This window comes from Pogona vitticeps, chromosome 1 (genome assembly GCF_051106095.1).
Source record: "Pogona vitticeps strain Pit_001003342236 chromosome 1, PviZW2.1, whole genome shotgun sequence".
In the NCBI taxonomy this organism is placed as follows: domain Eukaryota; kingdom Metazoa; phylum Chordata; class Lepidosauria; order Squamata; family Agamidae; genus Pogona; species Pogona vitticeps.
Genome location: NC_135783.1, coordinates 129,739,923 through 129,762,686, shown reverse-complemented (window position 1 = coordinate 129,762,686; position 22,764 = coordinate 129,739,923). Strand labels below are relative to the sequence as shown.

General features: G+C 41.0%; 1 long non-coding RNA gene across 2 annotated transcripts in view; it reads left to right on the top strand.

Moving 5' to 3' along the window:
- The window catches only part of LOC140707449 (uncharacterized), a 35,980-nt gene extending 13,653 nt beyond the window's left edge, over positions 1-22,327 (top strand). Inside the window, exons 2-3 of one of the 2 annotated variants that reach the window (XR_012087532.2) lie at positions 19,134-19,401; positions 21,119-22,327. This is a non-coding gene — a long non-coding RNA (uncharacterized LOC140707449). The remainder of the gene's footprint in view (positions 1-19,133; positions 19,402-21,118) is intronic. The other variant, XR_013542874.1, reaches the window with a different exon arrangement.
- The last annotated feature ends 437 nt before the right edge of the window (positions 22,328-22,764 follow it).

Sequence of the window (22,764 nt, the reverse complement as noted above, 5' to 3'; positions counted from 1 at the left end):
TACCCAAGATCTTCTGAACATCATGACAACTGTGAGGAATTAGGAAGCATATGGTACTTGTAGTCATACAAAGATGGAGTCTGTTAAGTTTTCTGTATAGTTTGGATTTAAGCCACTGAATGTTCTCATGGGATTGTTCTTCTGAGTTTGGACTTGCTCCAAGATAAGGAACAGAGTTTGAGAAGATCCAGAGAAGAACAGAGGAAGACCACACACCACATTCCTCCTAATTGGGAACAAGATAAACACCTGCAGATTTCATGTGAAACAGGGCCGGTGAACTTTGTTACTCTCTCATAATCCTAATTGGTTGACAACTTGAAAGTGTAAGAAAGAAGGTGGTCTGGAGAAGAGTAGAAAAACTGTGGGTTTTTTCATGTATGTGAGAGAGGGAAAGAAAAGAGGAGGGAGGAAGGTTTGCCCAGCTACTCTAGTGAGCTGTTATGTAGGATGCTTGTCATGATGATTACTTAGCATAGTTTTAGCTGTTGTTATTTTAACCCAAGAATAGTAAGCTTATTTGAATCGTAGTAACTGTTTGGATATGAATATGCTTTTAAGGCTACAACTGTATTCTAATGGAACTGTCTTATTTTCTTAATAAAACAATTGTAATTCTAAGACAGGACATATCTCTTGGACAGCAGGACTGCGCCTAAATCCAGTGTGGAGCGGAAAGGTCACTAATTGGTACTATAACAGAGAGGTCCCACAGTCTGTCTGTTGTGCTGTCTAAGGAAGCAGACAGTCAATGGTTGATTGCCTTGTAAGCAGCCAAGAGGTCTATTTTAGGTTGAGCTTGTCCATAGAACAAGGACTACGTGCTTCTGAGGCTAAAGGACCTGTCTCAGGCATAAAAAGTGGTGGTTGTTTGCGTCTCCAGTGAGTCCTCGCCCAAGACACTATCACTTTAGGGAGAAGTGGTTCTGACAACAACTATATACAGTGTTGGTTCACGCCCTTGAGAAGCAAAGCAAACTAAAGTCTGCTGCTTATATACCACCCCCTAGTGCTCAAAGCACTCTCTGGGCGATTTTCAATTTAATTGTGCTACCAATTTGTTTGGATTAACTGTAACTAGGCTCCCCTGCCAGGTAGGGAACAATTATGGTGGTTAGCTGTGGAGATGTATGAAATCTAGAGGATCCCTGATTATTTTGTGGGTTTTTCTTGTGGAGATGGCTGGTGCGTTGTTATGTGAAATGGTAAGACAAATACATCTCTCAACACAGTTGCTCCAGAGCATTCTGTTGAGCCATGGGGAGCTTCCCCCACATTTTTTGAGGACTTCAGACAAGGAAATGGGCAGGACGTTGCCTAAGGAACAGATGGTATACATCTCTACATAAATGTTAAAACAGAAGTGAGAGAATATCATCCTGCTTGCCATATTATGCTGGCAAAGAAACCTTATTTCTCTGCCGCTATCAGCGATTCACCCCACAGAGCTTTTACAAGTGGTGTTTGTCCTGATAAATTCTAGCCTGGTGCTTGGAAGGGCTCTGTAACGATTTTGCAAAGCGCTTTCCAGGCAAAGTTGTTTGCAGTCATACATATCTGGACTCCATAATTTCTGAAGCAGTCTTGAGAGCATCTGCTGGTCATGGGCCGTGAGATCAATTTCAGTTGCTGCCTGAGATTGCAGACAAGATGCTTGTTAGAATTAGGCAGACCAGGTGCCCTCTTGATCCCTGCCCCTCTTGGCTTTTCAACAGCAATGTTGGCTACTGTCAGTAGAGCAAAACAAATTTTTTAGAAAGTCACCCAGACGCACGATGTACACAGTGGCAGATCAAGCCACTCCTGATTAAAGCAGTAAAATAAATGAGGTTTGCATTAATTGAGCTTTTGCCCTTATTGCAACATAAAAATCCTTGAAACCAATTCGGTAACAGAAGGGGTCTTATTACGTAAATAGTAAATGTATAAAAATTGTTTTCTCTACCAGGCAAATGAGAGAGAAGGGGGGGAAGGGTTTGGTTATTTCCTCTCTGACATCATGGTAAAAATTATAGTGGAGCAATACATGAAAGAAAGTTCAGAACTCTAGAACTAGGGTGGCCATAATCATCATTGGCAGGGTGCTTGTTCTTTCTTGTCTCAAAGAGAGCAAAGGGCCTCAGTGCCATATGACCCATTCAGAATAAAATTCTATCCATTGAGGAACTAAAAATTCCTTACATAATTAGCCTGATAGGTCTCTGTTGGGTAACAAATGCCAGAAAATAAAGTGGGTGTGAGAGCAGAATTTAGGCACCATTGAAACAGGATCATGACAAGTGGTCCAATATATTGTCGGGACCAAGGTCACACCATTGCTCGCTCTTGTTTCACCCAAGGTAGGAGCTTCAATGGCAAAGATCTCAGAACTCAATCACGGAGCACTAGTGGAAACAGGGGGCCCTGCCTTCACCCATTAGAGACTTCTAACTTCCTTCCAGGATAGTATGATGTTGCCTCACATTTGGGCATTCCAAGTATTGCTCTCCAAAAATATAGTAGCTGGACTGCCTTAGCCCTCAGCATTGACATACTTTATCCATGCGGCTACACAATATGAGAGTTGGGGTAACAATCGACTACAAAATGCCTGGAGCCCTAAAGGAACCAAGTGACCATGTTGGTGTAGAAACATTTACACAGAGTAGTTAGTCTGATACGTGCGGTTAGAAAGGAAGGAGCTCTATGAAAACTCCAGTTTAGAAACTGGGAGGAGTTAGGAATGTGAGCTCCCACCACCACCACCTGCCCTTTGGTCTTATGGAGACATTCCAGTCGTGATCTGTGTGCTTGCTAGTATTTGTGCATTTCTGGAACGTTGGAAAACCTATTCCCACAAATAGGAAAACGTAAGTGGCATGGCCAGATGATAGCAAATAGTGCAGCTGCATTTTTTTTCCAGAGTCTTTGGGGACTCCATCCAAAAAGTGTCTCTGAGCTCCTTGCTCTGCCCCATGTTGATTCTCAAAATGAATGAATACCACCAATTGAGTCCCTGTTTAGCCATTTGTCTGAAGATAGTGCACATATCGAATAAAATGACTATATACACTGCACTTGTTGAGCAACATGATTATTATTTAAAAATGCAAAGTGCGCTGCTTATATACTGCCCCATAGTGTTTAAAACACTCTCTGGGTGGTTTACAAGTTAATTATGCATTGCCCCCCTCCTCCTGTGAGCTGAGTACTAATTTTACTGAACTCGGAAGGATGGAAGGCTGAGTCAACCTTGAACTGGCTACCTGGGACTGAACCTTGAGTCATGAGCACACTTTTGACCACAGTACAGCAGTTTAACCATTGCACCATGAGGCTCCTTTAAGCATCTACTCATGCATCTTCTTAGACTTGGAGAGCCCTAAATCTTAGTTTTACTGTAGATGATGACTGTTATCTCTAATATTGCAGAAAGAGAGAAAGGCTTCAGTGAGCAATATAGATCAGATCTTGAATAATCAGCATACAGTAATAATGGCATCTGACATCAGAACACATGTCAATTGTTTACAGACAAGGAGTCAGAGAATAAATTGTGTAAAGTTGGATGCAAAACTTGTAAAGCTTGTTTAAAGTTAGAAAACTTGCAATGTACCTTAGAGAAAAGGAATTACTGTATGTTAGTTAATTCATCATTAAGACTATGCAGGTCATAAAATCTGAGCCTTCTGTTTGTTTGCTTTTTATGTCTCCTGTTGACTAACTGACCTTCCAGGTCAAGTGGAGATGGTTCTAAATGTGTTTGAGGGACATACATATTACATCTGTTATCTTGAATGAGATGGTGATGAGTATTCTAGAGTTTTGAATTTTGGTTAAATTCCTCTACATGACTGATGCCAAAAACTGGACAAGAGGAGTAGATATCTGTTGATTCTGCTGGGTCTCTTGACACAACCCATACCATCCACTCTGATATCCTTCTGGAACACCTTTATGGGATACGACTTTGATGCATCGTTTTGCAATGTCATCTGTCCTTCCTGGAGGGAGAAGCTAAGAAATTATTGCTGGGAACTTATGTTTGACACTCTGGCCAGTGAGATTCCTGTATTATTCAACATGTTATTTAATATATACATGGAGCTACTAGGAGAGGTGGTCTGGAGTTTTGGGGCTCAGTATTACAAATATGCCCCCACTGTATTCCTTCTTTCCATCTGAAGCAGTCTGGGTCTCCATAATGGACCAGTTGCAGACAAACAAATTGAAGATTAGCCTGCACTAAAGAGGGGCTCTCCTGCGAAGTCAAAAGTCATATGACACTAACCTTGAAAACTCAGGTTCACAGCTTGAACATACTTTTGGATTCCTCTCTGAGCTTGAGTGCCCATATTTCAGCAGGCCATTGTGAGAGGGAGGGTGGAAGAACAAGCTGTCCCACCTGAGTGCTATCCCCTCTGCCTTGGAAGGGAGAAGGAAGCATAGATACCCAAGCTGTGAGAAAGAGAAAGGAAGAAAGGGGGGGCACCTGTTGGATGAGGGAGGGAAGGAGAAAAAGGAAAGGTGGAAAAAGGAGAGAAGGAGGGAAGAGGAGGGGGAAGGCCCCCTGAGAAGGATGGGAGAGAAGAGAAGAAAAAAGTGGGAAATCTGGATCAGGAAGGAGAGGGAAAGGAAGTGAAGGAGAGGGATATAAAGAGAGGAAGGCACACAAGCGGGGTCAGGGGAGACAGAGGCAGAAACAATTGAAACAAGAAAGGAGAAAACAAATACTACTTGAGACATAGGAGTGGATTTGGATGGAGAATCCCTGGACCCGTAAGTGGAAAGAGTGATGATTTCCCCCCCCCCAAAAAAAAGATTCAGAAAGATGTAGGGATTACTGCCCACCCAGGATGCCTTCTTACTAGGGGGAGTGTGAAATCAGAGAATGGAGCAGGAAGATAAAAAATAAGAGGGCACAGATAGAAAGAGAACAGCAAGAGGAGGCAGCATGGACGATCCAACAGGGGAGGCAAAAGGCATCACTCACAAGATGGTGGGGAATGGTGTCCACTGGGAAGGATCCCAGGGAGAGAGCGGGATGGGGGAGCTGACACATTGCCCCTATTGTATTTGCCATTGCTAAGAGACCCCCCCCCCCCCACGAAACATCAGACCTCAAGGAAGCAATTCTGCAAGACTTGGGGCTGTTTGAAGTACCTGAGTTCCAAGCCACGGACCCTTTCTTCTCTCCATTAGAGGAGGAGCTGAAAGTTATTCTTCTCGAAGGTGTAAACAGTTTGTCAGATGTTCCTGAGGTAAAGGTTGACCGTTTGAAGCATGAACTTGTGTCAGCAGGGTTCTGTTGGTAGGAAGAAACTGGCGAGGGGTGTGTATGTGTGTCTGAAGGAGAACTCTCACAGCCAGGTGCACAGCTGGACCTGGTACACCACCAGCTATGCCCATACCTTGAAGTGTCTGATCTGGCTCATGAGTCTGTTAAATCTCTCTCAGAATATTGCAGTGGATGCCACGCACAGCTGCCTTTGGGAAGTGTTCAAAGCTTTCAGCAAGTCCAAGATGTTGTCGGCATAGCTGAGCCATTTACAGGGAGAACACAAATACCTTTCTATGACAGCATCACTGGCTGATAACCCCTTTCCCATCACAGGGGCTGGCTATAATAAAGCCCTATAAGAGGTCTAGCCTAGCCTATCAGTAGGACTGTATTTCCCTACCTGAGCCTCACTAGGTCTTAAGTTTTTCGAAAGACACCTTTCCTGTCATTCCACCATCTTCACAAGCAACATGCGGGAAGGTCCCAAGAGATGGCCTTTCGGTGGTTGCTCCCAGACTCTGGAACTCCCTGCCAAGAAAAGCTTGATTTGTCTCATTGCTGCCATATTTCCAAGGGCACTCAAAGACTATTCTCTTTAAGCAGACTTTTGGCAACTTAACAGACCACTTAGGAGGTGTTTTTAGTGGGGGATGCTGTTCCCTTCCCTTTTCTTTTTCTATGGTATGCTTTTAAATTGTTTTAAAGTGCTTGATATCTTTCATGCTTAATGTTTACTCATTTTTAGCCATATCAGGTATTTTATAATCATTTCTAAACCATCTTGAGCCTTTGTGACTGGGGAAAAGACAGGATATAAATGAAACGAATTATTAGTAGAGAAATAAGGAATTCAAATCTAGCAGAAATCCAGGAGGAAATTCAACAGAGCAACAAGTGAAGTAAATGTCCTGGCAGTCATTCAATAGATAATTTTCCCTATGAGTTGCTACAATACATAATCAGCAAATCAATTCCTCTGTGACATATCTACAAAGGATACCATGTATCCTCAGTACAGCACAAGTGTAACAAATGCCCAGGCATCAATTCAACTGATGAGGCATTCCCAAGACACTTATAACACCGGTATTGTGTCTAATGAATTTATTCCAAATGAAGAATTGCTCCACAGTCCATGGATGGGTGTTTGATGTGGAAATAAACGCTCAGAACTTAGAAAAGAGATTTGCTTGCTTGTTTGTTTTGGACGATTACTCCCAGATTCCCACAGCCCATATTGCCACTACAGACTAGTGGATAACCAAGCTCTGAGTTTTGGAACATACTGCTGGATCACCAGCCAGTTTTCAAAACTGTGAGCATTTTTATAATATAGAGCTTATTACCCTCCCTTCTCTTGCTCCTGTGTCCATTATTCAGTGGTCCCCAACCTTGGGCCTCCAGATGTTCTTGGACTTCAACTCCCAGAAATCCTGGCCAGCAGAGGTGGTGGTGAAGGCTTCTGGGAGCTGTAGTCCAAGAACATCTGGAGGCCCAAGGTTGGGGACCCCTGCACTATGTCATGTCACAGTGAGAGGTGCTTCACTGTGCATCCTCCACTTAATCCAACACTCATTCTATATCATACAATCTTGTTGCCTGTTATTGAACTCTTAGATATCTACCATTCTCTCTAACCCTAATGAAAATGTGGAAAACAGGGGAGCTGATCAGTGGGAAAGCAAGATTTGTCTATGTTACCATTCTTACAGTATAAGAGATCACAGGTTCATATCGTGAAGAGCTCCAGTCGGGGGTTTCTGGAAGTGGAGGATAGCTCAGTGCTAGACCACAAGATGTGCATGCTGATGACATCCCAGCCAGGTTCAGGACATGACATCTTCGCATAAGGCTCGCAACACAGGATGAGCTATGCAGAGCCACTGATTTATACCCCACCTTTCCCCAAAAAACAAAGCTGATAGTGGCACAAAATACTATGAAATAAAAGGAGAGCAAAATACACTTAAAGCACAGTCTCTGTGAAGTCTGAAAAACAGAATTGAAATAAAAACCATAATTTTAAAAAGAAACTGAGTACATAAATTTAAGAACACAGCACTAAGAAAACATTTAATTTTATATAATAACTGATTGGAAGGAGCACCCTGTTGATAACAAGCCCCAGCCTCCAGCTGCCAAAAACCTGTGGGACCTGTGATCTGACTGCCTAGGGTAACCCTTGTTTCTGGGGTGTCCCCATCACCTAAGCCGCCAGGTGGCAATCCTCGTTCGCCTTTTCGTGTTTTTGTTTTTGTTTGTTGGTGGTACTATCTATGCATTCTTTTATTATTTTAGTTTCTATGTTCTGCTTAATGATGTAAACCGCCTTGAGTAGTATCTTGTGAAGTCAGGCACCCTAGAAGCTCAATCAATCAATCAATCAATCAATCAATCAATCAATCAATCAAAGGCCACCATCACCAGCATGCAGAGGAAGAGGACTATGCCTGAAAGAACAAGAGACTGTGGGGGAGTGTGGAACTTAATTCGGAAAATTATGTTGCTTGGTAGGAAGGGGACAATAACATCACACATAACCCGTTCTTCCTCCTGAACAGCCAAGCGGCAGGATTTTCTGCCCAGGAAGCCCACCAGCCACATTTGTACACACAGCTCCTCCTTCACTTGGGGAGGCAGCTGCCTGGAAATCCTGTTTCCATACCTTTAGTGCCCTGAACCAAGGGAGGACATTCTTTTTCTTTATTCTTTTTGCTGCACTTTTGTTTCTTACATTCCATCCACAACTCTTGAAATTCATTAAGTGTTTCCCTTTATTCCTCCTGATAGGGTTGCAATTCATTATGTGATTATAATTTGGGTTCTCATCATCATCCATTGTTACTCACTCCTTATTATTCTTTTCAGTGCAAGGAGATGAACTAATAAGAAATAAATATATGTCCTGTGTTTCAGAGGATTGTTAACTTGCCTGTTATAATGTACTAGATTACATTCTGGTGTAAAGGTCAGAATTTGTAATGCAAATTAGACAGACAGACAGACAGACAGAGATTTACCATAAATGGCCCTTACATTTTTAATGTTATTTTAAGTACTGCGCTACCATCCATCTTTGTGATTGATTTGCCTTTGAAGACAACTTGTCTCTGCCATTTAGACGGAAACATTAAGTAAAGAAACTTTTTCTCATTTGCACACAGATGGATTCCCTTTTTTCAAATGCTCCCTCTTCGCAGAGCCCTCAGAATGCTGCCATGTCACTTGCCAGGCTTATTTCTCAGGGTAAGCCAGGTTTGATAGAGAAGAAGCCCACCAGGCAAACATCATACTCAGACATGGCTCTAAATGAGAGATGGGGGAGTGAGTCAGATCCTTATTCCATATATCTGTGGCCCGTGAGCTAGACACAGCCTACTTGGCTTCTGATCTGGTCCTCAAGTATTTTCATAAAATTACCTTCAGTAAGTGATCAGAGATAACAGATAAACCAGAGAAGATGTTACATGGAAATGAGCTCTAAGAAGGTGTGGCATGGAACTACAATTTAGTGCTCTGTAAATGGAATTGGGACTTCGGCACTGTGCCCCCCCCCCTTTCTTCTCCTGTGCAGTTGAGAGGAAGAGACTGGGAGCATTTCCTCTGGTTTTCAGCTCAGGGGAATTTATTATTATGTAAAACTCGTACAGATTTTGGCCAGTATTAAGGGTGCAAGCCAACTTCTGACTTGTTCAGAGATATAGTTCTAACTTGCAAGAAACTCTGGTTAGTTGAATTTTAATTTTAAAAAAATTATGTATAACCAGACACACAGAGAGAAATGGATAGACATGGTGTTTTAGGAAGAGATGGGTTTGTTCTCACCTTGGATTAACTTGGAAATCATCCAGTTTTTTTTTTTTTTAACCAGGAGACAGAATATAAGAATTTTGTTGATGTTTGCAATATGCTCCAAGGGAGCCCAGCAGTGTAGTCCCCCTTGTTCTCTTTTGTCATTCCTCAGTTAATCATATGTAACCACATGGAAGTCAGTGAGATCCTTAAGTCCGGTGAACAGAAGCCAAAGATTATTATGACATCACCCTCAAATGCTGAGCATTCTCTAAGATTCAGTGTAAATAACTCACAGGCAAGCACACTGAGATTACTAAGGGTGAACAAGAATGGAGTAATGCACATCACAAAATGTCAGAGGGCACTCCTTGCCCCAGTCACGAGCCTTATAACCTTACTTCCTGATAACATAACGATTTTTTGAATATTCTCACATACACAAATTTCAGTAATGTATAATTATGTTTCTTCTCTGTTAAGATGTGCTCTAGTAACTCTGACAGAAGTGTAAAGAAGGATACAACCTTATTTACACTTCCGTGCCATTGAGCTACCTTATTGGGATTTATATCTGAGCATACCTACACAGATTTGCTATTAATGGTTTTATTTAAATCCATTTATCAATTTTTGTTTTCTGAATTTTCTGTTTTTATCTGTTTAGCAATGTATCCAATCTAAAAAGTATCCTAATCTTTCTATTGGGCTAAAATAAGATCCTTTCAGTCACACACATTCTGTCCAGCAGTGTCCCTTATCATTCAATATTTCAAGCCAAATGTTTGTTTGATAAAGAACTCCCAAGGAAATGGCTTTGAGTGCATATAAAGAGGAAAAATTTGACATTGATTTCCATTGCATGGACACATTCAATGACTGTGACATCCGATTGCTATCATAAGTAAGACAAGTAACAATCTTTGAACTTCCATCAGGCATCTATATTGATGAATAACAGAGAGCTAAGCATTAAGTCTCAAATTGCTCATAATATGTCACCTTCCTTTTACTGAGAAGATTTTTCAAAACTTTTTGTTCGTATTCTTTGGAAGGTTTTGAACACAATAACCATTTGTGCATTTCTCCGGTCCTAGATGTTGCCTCCTATGAACTGTCCTTATTGGCTACAGTTCCCACTCAGGTAGGTGCAGAGAGCCATTTCTGCATCAAAGTGCTCAACAAGGCAAATGTGCCTGAGATGCTAAAAAAAACAAATATTAAAATGTGCCTGGAGGAGGACTACTAAGCTACTGAATGGTGTGGAAGTCAAGGAAGCTGGGTATGTTTAGCCTGGAGAAGAGAAATGATAGATACCCCTCTTCAAAGACTTGAAGGGGTGCCAGAAGTGGAGGATGGATGTCTTCTGTGGCTCCAGAAGTAAGGATCCCAACTGATTTAATTTTGATTTAATATTAAGAAGAATCTCCTGTCTCAAATGACTCTTATTCGATAACAGAATAGTACATCCCAGAAGGAGGTGGATTTTAAATAGATATTGTATGGCTCTCTTTGGATTTCCTGCTTCAGCAGTGAGCTGGACTCAGTGACCCTCAGCATCTTTTACGACTCTGCCATTCTGTGATTCTGAAATACAAAGGACGGATGGATAGTGGTTTCCTGTCAGCCACAAACACTTGTCTCACCTTATCTTTTAAATCTGTGTTGAAGGTCTGTGGGCCCAGCTGGAAATCTGCTTCAGACTTACCACAGGTCTCGGAGGCCACCGTTAAGGAAAATACATAACTTTCCTTCTTCCCATTAATTTAATTTATATCCCATCTTGTTTACAATGCTGGGACTAAAGGTAGCTCACAATGTGCTTAATAAGAAGATGCCAGTAGAAACACAATTGGGTTTTAATATTAAAACACAAAGTAGCATTTTTTTTGTAAGAAACAACTGAATTGAAATCAGTTTAAAAGGAAAACCAGAAAAGAAGGGGGAGCAAACCAGCACTATTTCCCAAAAGCGCGCTCTCAGACCCTCTGTCTTCATCAAATATACCCAGAAGGATAGTACAGTAGAACTAGTCGGAAGGGAAAGAGATTTTCATCTGAAGATCTTCAAAACACCCAGGCAAGCTCATACGGGGGCACGGGGTCCTTCACATAGCATGGGACCAAAGTTGTGTAGGATTTTATATAACCAACACTTTAAGTTGTACTGAAAATGGACTGGGATTAGTTAAAAAGGAAATTCTATTCTTCATAGAACTAAGGTCGCGGCATTACCTAGTTAGCTGCGTTTTGCCTGGATTTTGGAGATATTACTCAGGGCCCATTCTGAGTTTTGCATATTAATATAAGTAAGGCTGCCTAATATTAATTTGCATGTTATGCAAATTAGGCTGCTCAGATTTGGAGAACTGTAATACAGCAACCCTATTTGTTGTGTGGCTGAAAATTTTTAGCCAGTCGCAATGATATCCGGGAGGAAGGTGTGGTAGTTGTTGAAGAAGTAACTTTCCCAAGTTCTGAAGCCTCCAGTGTCCCCACACCACTGGGCTATAGCCCATGCTAAACAGGTAGTGTGTAACCAGGGTCTCTGTTCTGTTTGTTCTTCAAAGGATGTGATCCAAATTGGACCCCTTACAAGTCCATGGTAGAAGCTGAAATCTTCCCCCATACTCCCTGTTTATTTCTAACTTCACCTCCCTGTACCAGTTGATTTTGTTTCCTTTTTTAGCCTCTGCATGAGGAGAGGCTCAAGAATGGCTGGGGAAGAGAACAAACCCATTTAAACTTTTACCCTGCAGCCTTGCTCAGGATCATGCCTGCATGCACTTAATTATGTGATTCTGGCAGGGAAACGAACGACGGCAGTTAGGGTGGTGGTGCCTGGGAACTCAAAGAGCCTCTTTCTTAGCTATTTGGCACCAGTTTGTTCAACACGTTAGCAAAGATAGGCAAAAAATAAGACTTGCACGTGCCTGTGGCAAACGATGGACAAATATCCCCTCAGGACAACTTTTAAGATGTGACGAATGTGTAATCTAAAAATTACTAGTACTTACCTGCTCCATAATGGCTAAGTTGAAAAATGTGCATAAATGGATTGTACAGGTATAACAAATGTACCCTGTCTGAATGAATTCTATTCACTTTATTGTTATGTTATTGCTGTGTTTAAAAATACCTGACAGAAGTGCAGAAGGCAGAAAGACAGGGAATTGATCTAGCTGCATGTTTTGTATTGTAGTCCTAAATTACCCCTTATTTTTTGTATTTGTACAACTAGGCTTGTAAATCAACCAACTTTGCTGAGGCACAGAAGAATTCGTCATATGTTTACTCAGAAGTAGGTTCCACTGTATAAAATGCAGTTATGATTGCTGCTTTTAGCTAAAAAAAGAGGGGAAAAACCCTGGTGTTCGGACAAGGTGTGATGCCTGATTTTAGCAGATCCCTGTTCACACAACACTCTTCTTCCCATGGCAGAATGCTCCCACAAAAGGGATTGTAGAGGAAGAGAGGTCACTTCCAGAGTTATATTCTAACCACAACAGTCTCTAATTATTAATTAGCAATTAATATGGGAAAAATAATGTGGGACATACAATATATCACAGAAGTAAGTACACCCCCTCACATTTCATAAATGTTTTAGTTTATCTTTTCATCTGACAACACTGAAGAAATGACACTTGGCTACAATGTAAAGCAGTGAATATACAGCTTGCATAGCAGTGTAAATGTGCTGTCCCCTCAAAATAACGCAACACACAGCCATTAGTGTCTAAACCGCTGGCAACAAAAGTGAGTACACCCCTAAGTGACAATGTCCAAATTGGGCCCAAGTAGCCATTTCCCTTCCCTGGTGTCATGAGACTCATTAGTGGCACAAGACTCAGTGTCCAAATTGGGCACAAAGTGTCAATATTTTGTGTGGCCACCATTATTTTCCAGCACTGCCTTTACCCTCTTGGGCATAGAGTTCACCAGAGCTTCACAGGTTGCCACTGGAGTCCTCTTCCACTCCTCCATGACAACATCACAGAGCTAGTGGATGTTAGAGACCCTGCACACCTCTACCTTCCGTTTCAGGATGCCCCACAGATGCTCAATAGGGTTTAGGTCTGGAGACATGCTTGGCCAGTCCATCACCTTTACCCTCAACTTCTTTAGCAAGGCTGCGGTCGTTTTGGAGGTGGGTTTGGGGTTGTTATGTTGGACTACTGTCCTGTGGCCCATGACACTCCCACCACCATGCTTGACTGTAGGCACGACACACGTGTCTTTGTACTCCTCACCTGGTTACCGCCACACACGCTTGACACCATCTGAACCCAATAAGTTTATCTTAGTCTCACCAGACCACAGCACATGGTTCCAGAAACCCATGTCCTTAGTCTGCTTGTCTGTAGCAAAACATATGTGGGCTTTCTTCTGCATCATCTTTGGAAGAGGCTTCCTTCAGGGACGACAGCCCTGGAGACCAGTTTGGTGCAGTGTGCAGCGTATGGTCTGAGCACTGACAGCCTGACCCCCACCCCACCCTTTCAACCTCTTCAGCAATGCTGGCAGCACTCATACATCTATTTCCCAAAGCCAACCTCTGGATATGACGCTGAGCACAAGCACTCACCTTCTTTGGACGACCATGGCAAGGCCTGTTCTGAGTGGAACCTGTCCTGTTAAACCGCTGTATGATCTCGGCAACTCAGTTTCAGGGATTTGGCAATCGTCTTATAGCCTAGGCCATCTCAATGTAGAGCAACAATTGGTTTTTTTCAGATCCTCAGGTAGTTCATTACCAAGAGGTGCCATGTGGAACTTCCAGTGACCAGTCTGAGATAGAGAGAGTGATAACACCTGCTCTTACTTCAAACCTGAGACTTGTGACACTAACGGGTCTCATGACACCAGGGAAGGGAAAACAGCTACTTGGGCCCAATTTGGACATTGTCACTTAGGGGTGTACTGGCTTTTGTTGCCAGCGGTTTGGACATTAATGGCTGTGTGCTGCATTATTTTGAGGGGACAGCACATTTACACTGTTATATAAGCTGTATACTCACTGCTTTACATTGCAGCCAAGTGTCATTTCTTCAGTATTGTCAGATGAAAAGATAAACTAAAACGTTTATGAAATGTGAGGGGGTGTACTCACTTCTGTGATATACTGTATTTATTTTATTTATTTATTTATTTAATTTAGATCCTGCCTATCTAGTCGGGTCAGGACCGCTCTAGGCGGCTGTACTTATCAATGTGAAATTAAAATCCTGTAGGTAGTGGTAATTAAGTCTTGTAATCAAAATACTTACCCAGTGTGGTATAGTGAACAGAGTGACAGACTAGGGATCAGGAGGCTTGGCTTCAGAGTCTTCCTTAGCCATGGAAACTCACTGAGGGAGTGGAATTAGTAAAACCATACTTTAAATATCTTACTTTCCCTGAAAGCCCTATTAGGGTTGCTAGGGTTCTGAGTTGACAGCACATAACAATCAAAATGCTGCAAATGAAGAATTTTTAAACTTGGAAGAATTTTCTTCCAGAGCACAGAGTGCTGTCCTCTGAAGATGCCGGCCACAGAGACTGGCGAAACGTTAGGAAGAACAACCCTCAGAACACGGCCAAAGAGCCCAAAAGACCCACAACAACCATTAGATCCCCGCCGTGAAAACCTTCATGAATACAGTTTTTAAATTGTAATAACTCTAGACCAAATCCTTTAGGAAATACCCTGCAACTTATATTGTACAATGAGGATGAGTAAGTCACCTTATTATAACTGGTGGAATAGGAAATGAACAAGAGACAAGTTGCCTCATTCATTCTATGCCTATCAGAAAACAGCAGCTCCCAGAAAAGTTGCTTTTTTTTTTTTTTTTTTTTTTTTGCTCTACAACTCCCAGAACCCACCCACTGGCATAGTGAGCAGCTATGGTGGCTGGGGGATTCTCTGAGTTTTAATCCAACTTTTCCAAACTGTGGAAAGCAGACAATAGTAAGGTAGGGGGAAAAGAGCAGATGTTTCCAAAACATATCAAAAACTTGCCCCACCAAAAAGTGACTTTGTCTTCAGTTTTGCATACTCTCCCGCTCCTTAAATATAACCAATTTCTTTCAAATGGATTTGAGCAGCCTTTGTGCAGGACAGTAAGTTCTGTATGCAGATGCATGTTTCTAACAGTCTTTATAAGCCCTAAATTCAGGAACTACAAACTAAAAAAGAATAATGTCACGTAGCATCAAATATTATGCAAGATGTAGCAATTTATTGAACTAAATTAAATCGCTAGCATTTCCCTCCTTTTTCATGAAACTGTTATAATTAAAACAAACAGAACAGGCCTGTGTGCACTCAACTATTTAATTAGGGAACACACACATATTCCATCTATTACACAAATTCTCTTGTACAAATTTATCCTTTATTCCCCATATATTAACTGCCACTCAGAGCTGGAACTTCCTGGGGTAACACACAGTTCGATTCTTTTCTTCCCCTCTCCTGCCCAAGAAGCAAATACATTTGTGATCAGACAGACAGACAGACAGACAGACAGACAGACAGACAGATAGATAGATAGATAGATAGATAGATAGATAGATAGATAGATAGATAGATAGATAGATAGATAGATAGATAGATAGATAGATAGATAGATAGATAGATAGATAGATAGATAGATAGATAGATAGATAGATAGATAGATGCTTTCCCATAATCGGTAACATATCTCTCTTGACCCTTGATATTCTTAGGGCCAGTCTGTACAGGACCAGAAGAACCCTGATTCCTTTAAAAGCAGGGATGTTGTTTCCTGAAGCAAAAAGGAAGATGGCCCTTCCTCTCTAAACCTCTTTACCGAAGTGCCAGCTAACTCTTGTGTCAGGACCGAGGATATGATGGTGTTCACCACCACAGTTGAAGAAGCCAGCTAAGTGAGCAGGCAGCTCTGTGGCACAAAGGACTCTGTCCTTCAACAGATGGGGAGGGGCAGAGAGTCTAGGAGAAACTGCTGGAAGGGATACACGGCTCACCCCAACACCTGTCAAAGAACTTGGAAACATACATTTTAAGCCTATTTTGATGCTGGTCGTGTGGAAGTGAATTTCCTCAGTACGCTCATGTTCATCATTTTAATGAAAAAAAATTAATTCATTATATTAATCAGTAATAACACATTTGTAACATGCTGATGTTAAATTTTAAATTAGATTTTATACAGTGAGAAATGACCAACTCATACTCCCATCATTCTCAAAAGTAATTAATATAACACGAAATGTTAATGGGCACTCAAATTATTAACACTATTGGTATTTTTTGTTATGTGCTGTCAAGTTGCCTCTGACTTATGGCAACCTTATTCACTTCCAGAAGGTCTTATCATTGACAGCCCTGCTCGGTTCTTGTAAACTCAAGTTTTTTTTGCTCTTTTATGAAGCCAATACATCTCATATTTGATGTTCTGCTTTCCCTGATGCCTTCAACCTTCCTAACATTATTGCTTCTCGTCTTCTTATGATATACCAAAGAATGACAGCTTCAGTTTCATTGTTTTTGCTTCTAGAGACAGTTCAAGCTTGATTGGATTAAAGACTCACTTGTTTGTCTTTCTGGCACTTCGGGGCAGCCACAAAGCTCCTCTCCAGCTCCTCATTTCAAACGAATCAATTTTTTTTTGTCTTGTTAGATTTCTTCACGGTCCAGTTTTAACATCCAGATGTAGTAACTGGAAATATGATGGTGTGGAGGATCTTGGCCTTGGTCTTTTTAAATTTCTTCATAGCTGACCTCCTTAATCTCAGTCTTCTTCTGATTTCTTGGCTGTAGTTTCCATTTGAATTGATGATTTAACCAAGGTATATGCAGTCTTCAAGCAATTAAGGTTTTTTTTTTTTCATTTTAAATATTGACAATGAAGCCATTGTTTTGTCTTAACATTCAGCTACAGTCCTGATTTTGCATTTTCTTCTTTTAGGAGTCATTTCAAGCCATTGATGCTTTCTGCCAGTAATATGATATAGAGGTGGGCACAAACCAGAAACATTGGGTATCTTGGTGGTTTATAGTTCAGTTTTTGGGTCATACTTGGTGGGTGGGGCTACCTGCTCCTTCCATCTACTCCCACATCACTCTTTCTCTCTCTCTCTCTCTCTCTCTCTCTCTCTCTCTCACACACACACACACACACACACACACACACACACACACACACACACACACACACCCCATGTGATCAGTTTCCTCCTGCGCTTGCACAAAAGCTTTCAATGTCTTCTTCAGCATCTGTAGTGGGGCATAGACTTGAATGGTGATTATATTGATAGGTTTTCTGAGACATTTGATGGCTATGATTCAGATGTAGTATAGTCCCTAACTGCCTGGGCTACATCTTGCCTCAGTATCAGAGCCGCTCTGTTTATTGTTGTTGGTGAGTTTGTCAATTCTAGAGTAAAACACTTTGCAATTTTCTGACTAAAAAAGTATGATTCCAGTCGACTTTAACTCATACCAAGCATTGCAATGTTTAAACGTTTCATTTCTTGCTTTTTGGTTTCCAGTTTGCCTTGGTTTGTACTTCTCATATTCCGTGTTCTCGTTGTACAGTGGTGTACTCACTTTCGTTGCCAATTTGGGGAAAGGAAAAAATAATTCTCCTAAAATAAACTTTTGAAAACTGAATATAAAGGAAAAGTGATTCCACAGTCACACGATGACAGTTCCCCCGGATCTCTCTCTCTCTCTCTCTCTCTCTCTCTCTCTCTCTCTCTCTCTCTCTCTCTCACACACACACACACACACACACACACACACACACACACACACACACACACACACACACACACACACACACACACACACACACACACACACACACACACACACACACACACACACACACACACACACACACACACACACACACAAGGTTCCGGGGGGGGGAAGGTTTGATTGATTTGAATTTGAAATAAAATTAAGCCCTTCCAAAGAAGTAGCCTTAGCTACCTGAAATCCCTCCCCAAATTGTAAAGTTGATGATGATTGATGAATGATGATGAAAAAGAAAAATATATGTCTTTTGCATTGCTACCGCAAAAGCAAAACCGCAAGAGCACCAGCAAGCCTCACTCTGGAGAGCACAAACAGAAGTGGGGACTGGCCAGATGGGAAAAGCTTATATGAAGTGTCTGTAAAACCTTTCAGCAGCGCTATTAGCTGCTGGACAAGCTCAGAGAGGCCCCCAAAAGGGGTAACGAATATAGTTGAATATCAACGGATCGACAAATAAAAATGAGGAAATATTCGTCAAGCCATATTCATCCTGATTTACAGTTTTACAAATACAGATCAACAAATATATGAGGAATCGGCTATATTCATCAGAAAAACTGATCCATTTTTATATTCGTCCCCATCTCTACCTGTGAGTCTCATCTTCCAGTATGATATCTCATGGTCATACTGGAGCTCCATCCCTCACATGTGTGACTCCATCTCCATGCTACTCCACCCCATCCCCTGTGTGGGGTGCTATTGCAACTGGAACCAAAGGGGCTGTGGGTGCATGGCAAGAGAGGAGGAGGAGGCATGCTGCATGAAGGGGGAATGCAGTTGTGCATGAGTGCGCAGTGACACACCTTAGAGAGAACCTTGCATGTGATTCATTTCGGAGTGTCTCATCGTAGGGTTTTCATGGTAAGAAATGTAAAGAAGCGGTCCACTTCTTCTGTGTAGCACTATGTGTGAATGGTGCTGTGGTGATCCCCTCTGAAGTCCCTATCCCTCCCAGGCCTTCACGAGGTTCTCCCTCTTCTTTCTTCATCGCTGCCACCAGATATTAATTCTTTAATATCAATTACTTAGATGAATATTCATGATATATAAGTCACAGGCTTGTATTTGAATCACAGGTGATATAACTTTAACATTATTTTAACCTTCTGTTTCAGTTATCATTCTTACAGATCTCTAACTCACTTTCCAGACACTTCCAAGTTACACACAGTCTCTCACTCACAGAATCTCTCTCAGACTCCCTACCCCAGTCTTTATATCCAGATCCCTCCCCCCTTGGCTCCGCCTTCCCTTCACTCAATGGCTCCTTCTTTACTGTGATGTACAGGTGAGGGCAGGGCTGTTTGCTACAGGTCCCATCACTGTGGTTGTGAAAGATCTTCCACCAGTGTCACCTTCAACTATTCCTGCTGCCCAGTAGCTGCCCTTCAGGAGTTTCTCCTCTCCCCCACCCCATCAACACTGGAGTCAACGTTGGAGCTCGCCATTCTTTCTTGCTGATGTGACCGCTGATCCTGAAGAGGATGGGGCAATGGTTTCACTGTTCTGACAAACACCTTTCAAAGCATTACTGGAAAAACAAAAACAACATTAGGGTAACGATTTAAATTTTAAGCAATTATTTCTGAACTCTTAACATGGAGAGGTAGGTGCATACATGTTTGTGCATGTGTCTGAATGTGCAGGGTGGTAAATAGTCTTCCCACAATATTTCCTCACAGATTGTTCCTTCAACTGATTTTCTTTCAGTGAAACTCTTTCTAGTACTGGGGTTTTAGTGGAAGAATTTGCTTAGAGGACAGATAGTGGGGAGAAGGAATTAGACCTTTTTGCTTTTAAAATCATATCCTCCACCTTGGTCTAATGATTTATGTAGGATTAGCACAGTCTCCTACTGTGTTTGCCACTAAAGCAATGAGATGTGCTTTTAGAAACCTTTCAAACTGAGCATCCACCAGAAATGGAACAGAAAGCTTGATATTTTAATTTATATTCACCAGACTCAAGTGCTTTTATGTCTGCATTACAACACTGAGTCAGATGAACTACCTCCATAGTGGTAGTCATGAAATTTTGTTTGATGAAGTAATGTCAGTGATGTAAAGACTATGCCTATTTATTTATTTATTTATTTATTTATTTATTTATTTATTTATTTATTTATTTACTTACTTACTTACTTACTTACTTACTTACTTACTTACTTACTTACTTACTTACTTACTTACTTATTGAAAATACTTTTACCCCACTTTTCTCGTAAAATGACCCAAGGTGGTCATTTTAATGTTTGATTTGTGATGGGTGTTTCACAATGAACTCCTCCTTTTCAGTTGCAGCTATCCAGTTATGAATTCACGGGTTTAGACTTTCACAGCCCTTTGGATGAACAAAGATAGTCTGATAAAAACCAGGACACAATGAACAAACCATCCAAAGCATTATTTTTTTAAAAAATATATGAATATAACTTTCAAAAAAAAATCATGATTGTTTACATTTTTAATTTTGTATGTTGTCTTGAAGATGTTCCTGCAAAAACAAATTGAGTAGGAAACTGCAATTATCTAAGAATCTTCCTTATAAAAGAAGGTGATCTCATCATAATCAAGAAAACAATGCAACATGAAGCCGCATAACTAGTATCATGTTTTTAAATAGAGAATTAAAGGCAATAATCCTTTGGGAGGATATATTTGACTTCCCCCAAACCTCAGAAGGCAGCACTTCCTTCCAGTAACCCCTGATTCACCCTAAAATAATTGACCCTCAGATGGCAGATCTTGTCCTCAGAACCCTTGTGAGTAACGTTTATCGTTTTATGAAATTTTGTGTAGTATGTTCCTGAAATTGTTTTGCTACCTGTTCTGGAATGATGTTTATGTGTAGGATAGCCTAATACCTATACTGTATTACTATACAATCTCTGTTTAATTTGTGGAACACTGCACAAAGTAGAGATTCACTAGATGGGCAGAATATAAATTGAATAAATAAAAAAAATAAACATTTTAAGCCCCAAATACTCCCCCCCCCACATCACAATGTAGGTCAAGAAGTTTTGTAAACTCAGAACATCTCAGTGTATAGAATTCATAACTCCAAACTTTCTAGAAAGAAATGCCAGCACTGCTGGAGTGCCAGGGGCTGATCCATAGATCAGACTGCATCAAACAATAATCCCAGTGGAGGCTTTACAAAATTTTCCTATTGATTTTTACAACAGTAAACAAGACTGTAACCTTAAAAACAATTCTGGTAGTGTCTGTGAGAAAGCTTGTAAACATTTTTGTTTGTTTGTTTCATTTCTAGAGGCAGAAAGCATTGGAACTCATCCTGGAACATTTACACCACGTTAAACAATGAATCTTGGAGAAATATTCCATCAGAAAGGCATATCAAGACATCAAGATATAAAATAAAACAAAAAAATACCGATAAATCTGCATCTATGTCTATATTTAGGCATGATGGACAATGTTCCCTCTAAGCTCCATGTAAGCGCACTTACCCAGAGCTCCATAGGAATTGTGTACGGGCAGCTGGCAGCCGGCTCGTTTACTTCCCATTTCAAATGAAGCCCCTACCATCTCTGTGCTGATGGAGAGAGTTTTCCACACAGTAGGAGAGAAACATAGAGGGAATGTTGGTTATGGGCCTTTTTGACTGCCTCACATGGGAATATCAATATTTCAGTATGTAATGGCCTAAAACTCTGCAATTTAGTGTATTCCACTCCAAAATAGCCTGCTTCAATCAACCTAAACCACAATAAGATAAGCTGATTTGTCAAATAAGTAAAAATATTTATGGTTGTTGTTCTTGGGGGGGGGGAAAGCCAACAATCCAGGGTTGAGAAGTATCTTTATTGGGCCAGCAAAAAATCATAAAAAAGGGTCCCCCTTTCAGGTGCTCCAGAACTTTTCATTAGGCTGGACTTTAGGCTGGACCATTAGTGGCCATGCTGACTGGGCCATTCTGGGAGTTATAATCCAACAATGCAAGTTTTCCAAGCTTTGATTCTGACATAGATGTAGACATGAATGTTACCTGTTGACAGGTTTGAAATAAACCTGGAGAATTGTTAAATCCAGTTTTGTATAAAGCAGTCAAAGACTATAAGTAATTGTAAGGATCATTGCTAAGAAAATAAGTAAAGTAAGAATTTATGTAGCTGGGCTAATGCAAGACTTACATCAGCTGAAAAAGAAATCCCAGGATTGGCTAACCCTGGGATAAAGCAAGCAGACCCAGCACACATACTCCGTGGTGGTGTAGTGGTGCTGGGGTCGTGGAAGGTGCTGTGCTGTCGTGGAGAATACTGGAGAAGGACTCTGACTGCTGGACTGAATATATGGTATATTACTACTGAATTGATTTACAAGGACTTTGACCTGATTTATGCCTGAACTCTGTTGGAATTGCTGTGTATGACTATGGGACTGGAAACAAGGACAAAGCTGTATGTGTATGTATACATTCTACAAACAAATTGAGTTAATACAACTTTTCTGCTATCAACCCTGTCTTATTGCTTGGTGTCTTCATCTCTCTGGGGAATTCTACTGGTTAGCACCACCTAGCGCCTCCTGGTAATACTGCAACTCTGTCACCTGTCTACAATGTTTTGAAGAATTAAGTGCTAAATCAAACAAGGTGTGATCAAGGAATGTCAAGTCAGACTATTTCCATGCAGACAAGAACATGCAGTCAAGTGAAAAAGAAAGTACACTCTCTTTGAATTCTATACTTTTACATATCAAGACATGATACAAATCATTTGGTCCTTAACAAGTTCGAAAATTAGGTAAATATAACCTCAGACGAACAAAAACACATGGCATATTACAGTGTGTCATGATTTCTTTTACAAAAGAGGCTAAGTAGCACCAGGTGCTGCTAACCAAATGCCCTTGAGGAATTGATCATCAGCAAGTATGACCACCTCTATAAAAGTG